Raw genomic sequence first — 12,887 nt, 5'->3', positions numbered from 1 at the left:
ATATGAGATAAACTCAATTCCATTTTTTATAGTTTTATTTTATAAACTAAACTAGTGATAAAACAAGAAACTAAAAGACTCGATTGCAAGATCTAAAGATATACCTTCAAGAGCTAACCTCCCCGACAACGGCGCTAGAAAAGAGCTTGATGTCTACTACACAACCTTCTTCTTGTAGACGTTGTTGGGCCTCCAAGTGCAGAGGTTTGTAGGACAGTAGCAAATTTCCCTCAAGTGGATGACCTAAGGTTTATCAATCCGTAGGAGGCATAGGATGAAGATGGTCTCTCTCAAGCAACCCTGCAACCAATTAACAAAGAGTCTCTTGTGTCCCCAACACACCCAATACAATGGTAAATTGTATAGGTGCACTAGTTCGGCGAAGAGATGGTGATACAAGTGGTATATGGATAGTAGATAAAGGTATTTGTAATCTGAAATTATAAAAACAGCAAGGTAACTAATGATAAAAGTGAGCGTAAATGGTATTGCAATGATAGTAAACAAGGCCTAGGGTTCATACTTTCACTAGTGTAAGTTCCCTCAACAATAATAACATAATTGGATCACATAACTATCCCTCAACATGCAACAAAGAGTCACTCCAAAGTCACTAATAGCGGAGAACAAACGAAGAGATTATGGTACGGTACGAAACCACCTCAAAGTTATTCTTTCAAATCAATCCGTTGGGCTATTCCTATAAGTGTCACAAACAGCCCTAGTGTTCGTACTAGAATAACACCTTAAGACACAAATCAACCAAAACCCTAATGTCACCTAGATACTCCAATGTCACCTCAAGTATCCATGGGTATGATTATACGATATGCGTCACACAATCTCAGATTCATCTATTCAACCAACACAAAGGACCTCAAAGAGTGCCCCAAAGTTTCTACCAGAGAATCACGACGAAAACGTGTGCCAACCCCTATGCATAGGTTCATGGGCGGAACCCGCAAGTTGATCACCAAAACATACATCAAGTGAATCACATGGTATCCCATTGTCACCACAGATACGCATGGCAAGACATACATCAAGTGTTCTCAAATCTTTAAAGACTCAATCCGATAAGATAACTCCAAAGGGGAAACTCAATTCATTACAAGAGAGAAGAGGGGGAGGAGAAACATAAGATCCAACTATAATAGCAAAGCTCGCGATACATCAAGATCGTGCCAAATCAAGAACACGAGAGAGAGAGAGAGAGAGAGAGAGAGAGAGAGAGAGAGATCAAACACATAGCTACTGGTACATACCCTCAGCCCCGAGGGAGAACTACTCCCTCCTCGTCATGGAGAGCACCCGGATGATGAAGATAGCCACTGGAGAAGGATTGCCCCCTCCGGCAGGGTGCTGGAACGGGTCTAGATCGGCTTTTGGTGGCTACGGAGGCTTCTGGCAGTGGAACTCCTGATCTAATCTCCGTTCTGGAAGTTTTACGATACGTAGGTATATATGGGTACAAGGGGTACGTCGGTGGACCGAAGGGGGGGCCACGAGGCAGGGGGGCGCGCCCCTACCCTCATGAGCACCTCCTTCATCTTCTGACGTAGGGTCCAAGTCTATCCGGTAGGTTTTCTTCCAAAAATAACTTCTCCAGTTGATTTCGTTCCGTTTCGACTCCGTTTGATATTCCTTTTCTTCGAAACACTGAAATAGGCATAAAACAACAAATCTGGGTTGGGCCTCCGATTAATAGGTTAGTCCCAAAAATAATATAAAAGTGGAAAATAAAGCCCAATATTTCCCAAAACAGTATATAATATAGCATGGAGCAATCAAAAATTATAGATACGTTGGAGACGTATCAATCACTATCTAGCGATCGTGGACGTGCATCGCTTGAACATAAATCAATATCTTCTTCGTATCGTGGCCAAAGGTACAATATCGATTCAACGCTATAAATATTAGACACTCACATATCACATTTTTTTCTATCTAAATAAACCTTTTCAATTGTGCATGCCAAAGTTACAGTGATGTTTCTTCAAACAACCAATGTAACTATCATGTACATGCACCATTGTTACTCTTGCATTCAAATTCATTTTTCTTGGATGATTTAAGGTTCTATTATGAAGTAATATATGTAATATTCATATATGAATTCAACGGGTACACAATTTATGAAATGGAGGCTATGTAATCATATGAGGTAATACTTTTAAGTAGCGGACTACAATATCCATTTCTTTTGTGGGACTACACTATCCATTTCTTTTTGTGCGCCTCTACACTAACACATCAATGCATTATGTTTAAAGTAAATAACCAATGGCACTAAATTATCTATTTACATGAGACATACATAGGCTGAGCGTTTGATTCCTTTTTTGTGAACGCGCCTCTACACCCGTACGATTGGCCGCGACCGTGTGAACGTCCAAGTTATCAGCGCATCATCCCGAGTTATTATGTTTTTTTCTGGGGTGGAGTTCACACTAGTTATTAACTGCTGATGCATGCCCCGTGTACACGGTATCGCATGACCTTCCTACTAGCACGGTCCAAAATTAGTTGAAACTGGATACGAACGATCCCGTGGGCGGCAAAATTTCCGCCTCCTTCTAAAATTCCCGCCACCTAGTCTTTAGCATGCGAAATTCCCCTTTTGTCGTTGGTGCATGGAGAATAACAATAACAATACCGCCCTCATCTACATAATAGGTCGGGGCTGCTTTGGTGTAACATCCCAAATTTTCAATTTGGAATGTTATACATTAGATCATCATGCATATCTTATTTTCTTGCGTTTTGGTCGATCCTAGAAATTTCACGCAACTCAAGGACCTTCGGAGAGAGTTGGAGATTTCGTTATTTTCATATTTGAGAGTTTTCTCGAATTTGAAAAGAGGATCATTTGATTTATTTATTTCATCTTCAATTATTTTTCCGATATCAAAATATGAGAGAGGGAATAATATGACTTTCCCAAAATATAGGAAAAATGAAGATTTAATAATTAGATCAAATTTCATTTTCCGGTGTTTGTTTGTTTTTCTTTGGATAGGGAAAATGCGTGTTTTCGAAAATTGCATTTTAGGTCCGTAGAAAAGTTCATTTTGTTTGACTCATTTTTAGGAGTCGGGGAAAATTTACTTTAGAATTTTTGGAGTTTGTTTAGATTTTCTTTTCTTTTGTTTTCTGCGCGCGAAACCGTTTAAAAAAAAGTGAGCCAGGCCAGCCGGGCCAAAGGCCCAGCCAGCCGGCCGCCCTCCCTAGCTGCGCGCGTGCGCAGGCGCCAGGCGCCAGTGCACCAGGCCGCCGCCTCGCCTCTTAGCCGAGTCCGGCTTGGACTCTAGGCCGTAGCCCCTCCCCTTTCCTTTGTTTTGTTTTTCTTTCCTAGTCTATTTCTTGTCCCCTACCCCAAGTAAATCCCCCCCTCACCTATATAAATACCCCCACACCCCCCTCCAACACATCAAATCAAACCCAAACCCCCTCTCCTCCCCAAGCCGCGCCCCACCCCGCGCCCCTCACCCGCCGCCGCCGCCCCTATAGCGCCGCCGCCGGCGCCCTAGCACGCCGCCGTCGCCACCGTTCGCCCCGCCTCGCCGGAGGTAGCCCCGCGCCTCTCTTTTTCTTCCCCGCAGTTCGATTCTTTTAAAAGAAACCATTCCGGTTTTCTTTTCCGTTTTTTCTCTCCGATTCTTCGTTTCAGTTTCTTTTCCGAAACCCTAGATCGGTTTTCCGTTTTCTTTTTCGGTTTCTTTTCCGAAAACCCTAGATCGGTTTTCGTTCTTCTTTCGGACAGTTCGTCTCAACGAACGTGACCACCGATTATTCCCGGTTAACGACGCCCGTTCGTTTAACCGTTCGTCTCTTTCTTTTCGTCGGATTTATTCCGCAATCGCGATCTCAGATCCGATCTTCGTTCTAGTTTATCTTCTCGCCCGTTTATCGGAATCAGGTGATTCAAGCGCCTGGAGTTTCGTCTCGAAACCACCGTTCCGTCTAATCAACTTTAACAAGTTTTTGCTATGGTAAAATTTGACCTAGTTTCAACTTGCTAGAACCGAGTTGTTTTCTTACGCCGTTTGTTTTCCGTCGTTTGTTCGGTTCGTTCTTTCTTTGCAACCGGAGTTCTTAAGTTGAACTTTCTGGTTCGTCCTCTCGTTCGAGTTTTACTTGTGCTTTAGATGAGTACTTGTTGTGTGGTTACTATTGTTTGCTTACGATAGATTGACCGGAGTGTGACGAGTAGATCTATCAAGAGTTTTAAGTATGAATCATCTTCATCTACCTTGCAGGCAAGTAACACTATGATCATACCTTTTCTACAACCCATGTTTTATTGCATTAGATCAATCCTCTCACATTGCATGATTAGGATCTAATTAAATTGTGGGATGGGAAGTAGATGAGGTAGTACCTATTACCTGTTTATTATGAAACCTTTGGGAGTTACTTCTACGTTTGCTTATTATGCCAAGCTATGCTAGTAGACGTGGATTGGGTGAGTGATATCCATGACAGATGTGAGTTGATAATTTTAATGGTTTATCTAAGGTGGCAACTTAAACACACATCTGGGTGGATTGAGGCACCTGATGTCTATCAGGACTTGCCTGTTTTATTTTGGACCGCCACCCAGGCTCAAAGGGATCATAAGATCTTTCATGCTAGAAACTTCCGTGTGCAGCCACATGCTACTATGGGCTCTGGCATAGTTGATTAAGTCGTGCGAACTCTTCCGGGTAGACTAGCAGATGTAGGGGAAAGTAGGTGTACCGGTCTACCCACATGTAAGGTGCTAGCGCTTCTGAAAGACTATGTCTCGGTCATCCGTTTCTCAAACACCATGTAGTGCGAGAAAACAAACGGAGGCGATCGAGTCATGTGGGGAAAAGTGCGCAAACCTCTGCAGAGTGTACAAACTAATCATGATTAGCCGTGTCCCCGGTTATGGACAATCTTGAGTATCTAGTACTTGAATATCATGTGAATCTCATCATGTTACTTCTAATTAATGTTGTTGGGTTTTAATTGTTCACTTAATTGGGATTGAGAATGCTGTCAACCATTCTCAATGTTCAACAACCACCATGATAGTTAAATAAATTTATTCCTTTGCAGTAGGGAAAAATTGGCTTTACGCAAAAACCTTATAACCATAGAGCTTTTCCACCAGCCATATATGCATATAGTGATAGCCATTGTTCATCATTTTCTCTATGGTGTGAATTTGCCAGTACATTCAATGTACTGACCCGTTTCGGGCTGCAACGTCTCATGTTGCAGGTTTCTTACGTCGAGTAAGTGATACGTTAGGGTTACGATTTCTACACTCAACTTTGCCGTTGGTGTTGATGGGAATCCACAACCTTGTTGCTTCCGCTATATGGATTGAGGTAATAGTATTTACGTTACTTTATACATGTGATTTACCTCTGTTATAAATCCTCGAGTACTGTGTGTGTCAGCATACCGATCCAGGGATGACACTTAAGCACAGAGACTTGACCCATTCGGGTCGGGTCGCTACACTTGGTAACTTCTGGTTCCCCCCACCACACTGCACCCCCTTTTCCTCTCCCCCTCCCGCAAAAATGACTATCACACCGTCCATACTTCATCGGCCTTTCTTCCCCTCCCCTCTCGAAACCCTAGATTGCTCATCCATCAGCGTACCAGAGCCCATTCACTACCAGCGGCGTCCACCTCGCCGGATCTGTTTCTACAGCCGCATCTACCCGTCCCGCCTCCACTAGAAACAAGTAGACTGCTCATCCACCACTGTACCACAGCCCATTCAATGCCGGCCTTGTCCACGACACCGGATCCGCTTCGCCGGTACTCTCGTCAACCGCAGCGCATCTGCAGTGTCTCATTCGTACTCCCCACCGGAGAAGCTTCGTCCACACCCCCTGTAGCCGCCCCACCAACGCCCCCATCGAAGGCCTCTGATCCTATTCACCGACACCTTCCTCAACCCTACCAGAGCCGCTTCGCCGACACCATCGTCAACCCTACCGGAGTAGCTTCGCCTATACCATTCTCTACCCTACCGGGGCCGCTTTGCCAACTCACGAGTCCACGGACACATATCCGCTTCGTCACACCCTCATCCAACCTATCGGAGCAGCTTCTAACGCCCCATCCACCGCTGCAGATCCACATTGTCGACACCATCCTTAACCAAACCACCGGAGCAGCTTCACCAATGCCCTCGTCCACGACCACAGATCCTCTTCGCGCACACCGTAGTCCACCCTACAGGAGCCGCTCCACAAACACCCTACTCGACGGTTCTAGATCTCCTTACCGGACCCCGACAGCCAGCACAACGTCATCACCCTTCACGTTTCGAACCCGATTCCCACCATCTGGCAAGATGCCAAGCACTCGCCACGGCCTAGGTACTTCACCTTTAAACTCGTCTAGCATCACCTGCCCGATGTACTTTAAATATACTAACATGTTGTTGTTACCTATTATGCAGCTAACAAAAACTACAAGGAAGAAGTTTTTTCTGGATCTAACAGCTTGGCCAACCAAGACCCTGGACTGAGGCATTGCTATGATCTCGTAAGTGTGTGTGTCTCTCTTTCTTGTATTGTTTTGTGCCTGCCAGCGTGCTTTGCTAGGATTTTCGACTAGTAATCCCTTTGTGCAGACAATGATTTCTACTACTGGCTGCTAAATTAGATATGTAGAGGTCATACATGATACTACCTCGTACCTCCGTTCCTAAATATAATCTTTCTAGAGATTTCACTATAGGCTACATACGAAGCAAAATGAGTGAATCTACACTCGAAAATGCATCTATATACATCTATATGTGGTCCATACTCGAATCTCTACAAAGACATATATTTAGGAATAGTGGTAGTACATTACACAAAATCGTAGGTGGCATGTAGGAATTCCAGTGCACTACATTAGGTTCCCTTAGAGTGCCTGCTAGTCCAGCACACAGAGTCATGGCTAGTTTATGCTACACACACAATCATTAATTCGTGGTTTAAATATGCACAAGGGATATGCAATGTATTATCATGTAGAGATGTCTGAAATTAGCCGTGTCAACTTGCAGATAGGGTTACACAATGAAAAAGTACAAGATGTCTGTGGCAATTTCATGGAACATCGCAAAAAAGGAGATGCAGCAGTGAGCCTATACAGTGTGCTATGGTAGGTCACTCCTCCATTGCAATCATCGTGAAATGTTATTTGTATGTCAGTTCTATTGGCCAAGTTTCTTAGAGACAGTTATTACGAGTTATCCTAAGAAAATAAGCACATGTGAATATAAGCTCCAGGTAATAAGCCAACCAGTTCTTTTCATTGCCTTCCTTTTCAGCTTATCTCTGGTATGATCAGTGAAAATTCTGGATTGCATTATATTTTGTCATTTTTCTGCCCATATGAAAATTAATTTGACTTGCAAACATCAAAAATTGAACCCACTCAGTAATTAATATGATAGGAAAACATACCATGACTATTTGCTCAAAATGCAAATACAAAGATACCATCTACTTGGCACAATCTACTTTGGTCAATGTCTTCCATAGAGATCCCATTGCCTAATTTAAATGAAGAATGCATGACCCACATTTAAATTAAGAACAATTATTTATTGAAATTCGATGGTCCAAGTGGCTGGTTATTATCATAGAGCAGCACCACCTGAAAGCATCATATAGCAGCAGCAGCTCATAGTAGCTCATCATACAACAGCATCAGCAGTGTGCAATTCATCATATACCAGCAGCAGCTCATAGCAATTCATCATATAGCAGCAGCAGGAGCAGCTCATCACAATTCATCGTATAGCAGCAGCAGAAGCAGCTCATAGCAATTCATCATATAGCAGCAGCAGGAGCAGCTTATAGCAACTCATCATATAGCAGCAGCTCATCGCAATTCATCATATAGCAGCAGCAACTCATAGAAATTCATCATTTAGCAGCAGCAGGAGCCGCTCATAGCAATGCATCATATAGCAGCAGCAGAAGCAACTCATAGCAATTCATCGTATAGTGGATCCGAATGAAAATCTGGCAAAAAATCAGAGGAGATCCTCACCTTGTTGGATGAGCTCATCCTTCAACAGCACCTCGAGGCCTCGTCCTGGGAGGAGGGGAGAGGGAATAAGGTTCCTTCTGCCGCAGTGTGGCATCAGCCGTAGTTGTGCGGCACCCGCCAGAGTAGTGCGTTGGATGGACCATAGTGGAGCAGCTACTGGAGACCATGACAATGAGGTGCGGCGCCAGAGGGAGGAGCAGCCAGGGAGATTTGGCCCTACCCGCCGGCCATGTAGCCAAGTTGGACAGAGCATCGTCAAGGACCAGGCCAGATGGGACCAGTGGCGACAGCTCGCTAGAGGAACCCTATTGCTGCAGGCAGGGGATCGAGGTAGAGGGAAAGGGGAGAGGAGATGCAAGCGGGTAGGGCAATTTCATTTTGAGTGTAATATAGGCAGACAACAGTCATTTCACTATTCCCCTTCCCTTCAATTTTTAGTGAGCTTCTACCCGAAACACCCCCTCCAAAGCGAAATAAGTTAAGCCCAAGCCCATAACTCAAAAATGACTTCTTTACATCTTTTATGGCTTATTTTGACAATAAGCTCTGAAAAGGCGAGATAGAACTGGCCCTTGACCTGCAATTCAATTGTGCGTGCAATAACGAATCACTCCTGCCTGCTATAGTGTACATTTAGGCATCATCATACATGGCATAACCTAATACATGTGCATTCCATTGTAGAATGTAGAATATGCAATGTTTATGTTAGTTCATACGTTGCACATGATGTTTAAATGCCCCTGAAATCTGGCCAGTCAAGTGATGGTCTTTAAGCCTCCTTCTTTGCTTCTTTTCTAGATACATCTGTTCAATTGCTTGTTTGCATCAGCCAACCATACCGGAACTATTTGCTTTGATACTTGATGTTCTTGACCTAACACTCTAATAGAGCTTGTCAATGATTTAAACACTAATGGCTGCTGTAGTGGGGGCTTGTCTAACTCATAGGTGACATAAAGGTTTGGCTGTACACTAAAGTAGGCTCTCCAAGAGTACCTGGAGATCCAGTTCGAAGGTATGCCTAGTTTTTACATAGTGCACATATAGTAAATGCTCATTTCGCTGTGTGCAAGTGCAAGATATGTGGCATGTTTCATTATGTGGTGTTGTTTTGTTATAATCTCATCCTTTTGTGATGTTCACAGACTGGAAAGTATGCATATTTATCTTCCAAGGAGATGAGTAACTAGTTTGTGTCACCTTGCAGAGGGGGTGCAATGAAGATAAGATTGAGGATTTCCAAGTACAAGATGTTAGGAAGGAGCCTTGCAAGAGAAGTAGGAGCAGCTCTGAGCCTGTTCAACCTGTTAAGGTAAGTCACTGTATCCAACTCAACAGTTCAATTCCTTGTTTGTTTCAGACATAGTTAATTTGCTCTTTTCAATTGCTTTATTTGTCCTGAGTTAATGAGATTCCCAAACAACGATGCCTGATGTTGGGTACTTGTATAACTATTAGTTGACATAATTAAAGGCCTTACCATTTAATTACTCTGGCGAAGTGTGTCTGAAGCTTTGAAGTCTATTAACCAACTATTATTGCATGAGGCTCACAATCTAGTTTATACTAGGCTAATGATTGCATAACTTTGCTTGCTGTAGTAGGTTTGGATGAATCCATCTATTGTTCATTATGCTCCCTAAGACTTCAGTTGAGCTACAGAATGGCCAACTACTTGCTTACTTATACGCAACGTGCTGTCTAAATTTGTAACATGTCTGTGTTTTGGATTTGGCCCCAACATCATGCTCCTCTAGTGAGCTAAGAGAGATTTCTGTATGCAGGCTGCACAGACTTTTTATAATTTTTAAAATATCACCTGCTTATGCTTCATGACGTGTAACATTATTGTTAGTCCTGTTTTGCCATGTACAAAATAGTCTGTCTTGCTCGCTTCACTGTTGTAACTATATTTTTGCCCTAGTCATGTGTACTTACAGAAACATTTCAGGATGAAGTGACATCAAAACAAAGATCTGCAAGCAGTGCGGCATGGCCGTTACTAAATGATTATGGATTGGAATTGGAATGTGCTGATGTTCTCGAGCATCAACTAGAGGTGGCAAGACAACGTGTACATGATTCTCAACGTACAATCAACAAGTTGAGACTGGACATGCAGGTATTAGATGCAGGAGTCAAAAAAATGAAACAAGACACTGAGGTAACCACGAAGGAATTGGAGATTTTGCAGACTGAAATTTGTGCTATCTGAATCCGGCCAATCCTATTTTCTGAAGAGATTATAGTTCAAATGGTAAGTTCTGTTGATGCGTGTCCATGATGTATGAGCTTTATTTGTCCAGTGTATGCAATTTGCTGTTTGTGTATGCTTTATTATCACTGGTGCCAAACTATAATGTCCAATGGGTATATTCGGTTGTAATTTCTTTATTGTATAGTGTAGGATTATCGTACGTTTCTATGCCTTTGTCTTTTTATTGTATAGTGTATGTTTTTAGAGGCGATAGTATAGAATAGGATAATTCTTGAATATGCTATATCGTTCAAACAGGGGCCCGCATGCCCAAACATTTCCTGGATGCCATACAAACAAAGAAACATGTGTAGTCAAAGCGGGCCTTAATTGGGCTGGTCAAAATAATATTAAGTGGATCCCAAATGATGTGGCCCACCGTAACAATGGCTCTTAGCAGTCCGTTAATAAGCCAAAAGCTCGATAGGGCCGTATAAATGGAAATTGCCCGCAGGCCTCTAGCAGGCTGAAATAATTTTCAATTTTGTCTCGGCCCTTTTACTTTACGGGCCAGTAAGAGGCCGAAAGTGTTATGGGGCAGAGGAGGCCCAATTTGCAAACTAGGCTTTTAATAGGCCGAAAGTCGCGCTGGGTTGGAATGATGCCCTGCGAAATGTGGGCCCCTAATGGACCTAAAGTAAAAGGCCCAACTGTTGTGCGGGACATTAGCAGGCCGAGAGACAAAATGGGCTAGGAGTTCGCCTATTTACCGAATGGGACGATTACAGGCCTAATGTCACAGTGGGCTAGAATTGGCCCAACTGCAGAATGGCCAAAAGACGTTTTGGGCCGTTAACAGGGTGGAACTGATGATGGGCCGCTAACAAGCCGAAAGAAGCTCAGGCCGCACTTGGGCCCAAAGATGTAGCGGGCCGTTAACGGGCTAAAACTGACGATGGGCTAGAAATTGTCAAATGTAGAATGGGCCTTTGATAGGCCGATTCTGTGTAACTTGTATGGGCCGTGCTTGTAAAGGGCCTGACTCAAGTTGGCCGCTAATGGGACGATCCGCTTATTTTGACAGGCTCGGCCTTTTAACCTGAATGGACCACTGTCGGGCCGGTCCACATGTTGACATATCATAGGCGCATCTCACCCATTGGATGAGTGACACCTGTGCCAACGCGGAGCTGACACGTGGTTCCGTCGGCCAATGAGAATTTTACACATGGAAAATCGTCATTGGTCGTGGCTGTTAGCGGGTTATCGGATCCAAAACCGGACCCGATAGCTTAACGGCGACCCGTTACGTGGATGCCACGTGTCGGTTACCCTTAACAAAAGCACTTCCATGATGCGGCATTTATCGTCATGGAAGTGAACACTTCCGTGATAATAATTTTGGTAATGTCATGGAACACTTCTACAACAGCACATGTATGACTGTCTTGATTCTGTCATAAAATTGTCATGGATGTACATGCATGACAGAAAATGTGACCTACTGTGACAAACACGTATCATCACGAAAGTGTCTTTTTTTGTAGTGCATAGTGAGCGCCTTTCGAATGTGGTAGGAGCTAAGGATATTGGCTACGTAGATGAAGTTCTCAGCAATGCATCTCCCGGAGATGAAGCCAGTTTGGTCTCCATGGACAAGAAGAGGAATTAGTGGTTTTATCCTATTAGTAATGACCTTAGCGACCGCCTTGGGGGTGCAGTTCTGGAGGGATATAGGTCTGAAGTCATCAGGTGATCTAGCTGAGTATTTTTTTTGGAATCAGAATCATGTGTGCTCTCATGAAGCGTTCAACATTTACACGAAGGTTTGTGAAGTCCTCAAAGAAGGGAATGATCTTATGTTTAATGTTGTGCCAAAATTTGCGGTAGAACCCTGGCCTAAGCCCGTTAGGTCTAGGACTGGCATTAACATTCATCTGGAGGAAGGCATCTTGGATTTCTTGAGTGGAGAAGGGAGTGTCCAAGTGGCGAAGCTGAGGGGGTTGCGTCAGGTAAAGATCTTGGAGGGTGAAAAGCCAAGTCGAGATTTTTGGAGTGCCAAGAAGGTGGTGAAAGAAGTCATGGAGGATTGCGGCCTTCGTGTCGTGGGTAGAGAATTAAACCCCATTGTCCTCAAGGATGGCGATGTTGTTTTTGCGGAACCTATGGGAGGCAGAGACGTGACATTATTTAGAGTTCTCTTCCCCATCGATGATGGCTTTTACTTTCCCACTTTGTTTCCAGAAGAGAACCTTCTAACGGGTGGCATGTTGGAGGGCGGAGATAACGACCAGTATAAGAGAGGACTCGAAGAGGGAGAGGGAGCGTTTTTCTTCCAGCCGGTTGATCCTATCGATGATAAGCTTGCAGTCAATTCACGTTGGTGAACATGTGTGATAGTTTTGGACCAAAATTTGAGGTTCCATCTAGTATGTTTTATGGCAGTGGCAAGGTCTTGGTCCGAAGGGATTGGAGGGTGGTTGATGGGCCATGCCTTAGATACGATATGCTTACAGACCGGGTGAAGGGCCCAGAAGGATTCAAAATAAAAGAAGCGGGGATGATGATATGCGAAGAGACATTATAAAAGGAATGTGGTTGGAGGAGAAACGGGTTAGGGAAGACAGGTTGAATTTGGGAA

This window comes from Triticum dicoccoides, chromosome 7A (assembly GCF_002162155.2).
Source record: "Triticum dicoccoides isolate Atlit2015 ecotype Zavitan chromosome 7A, WEW_v2.0, whole genome shotgun sequence".
NCBI lineage: Eukaryota > Viridiplantae > Streptophyta > Magnoliopsida > Poales > Poaceae > Triticum > Triticum dicoccoides.
Note: the sequence above shows the minus strand (reverse complement) of the source record.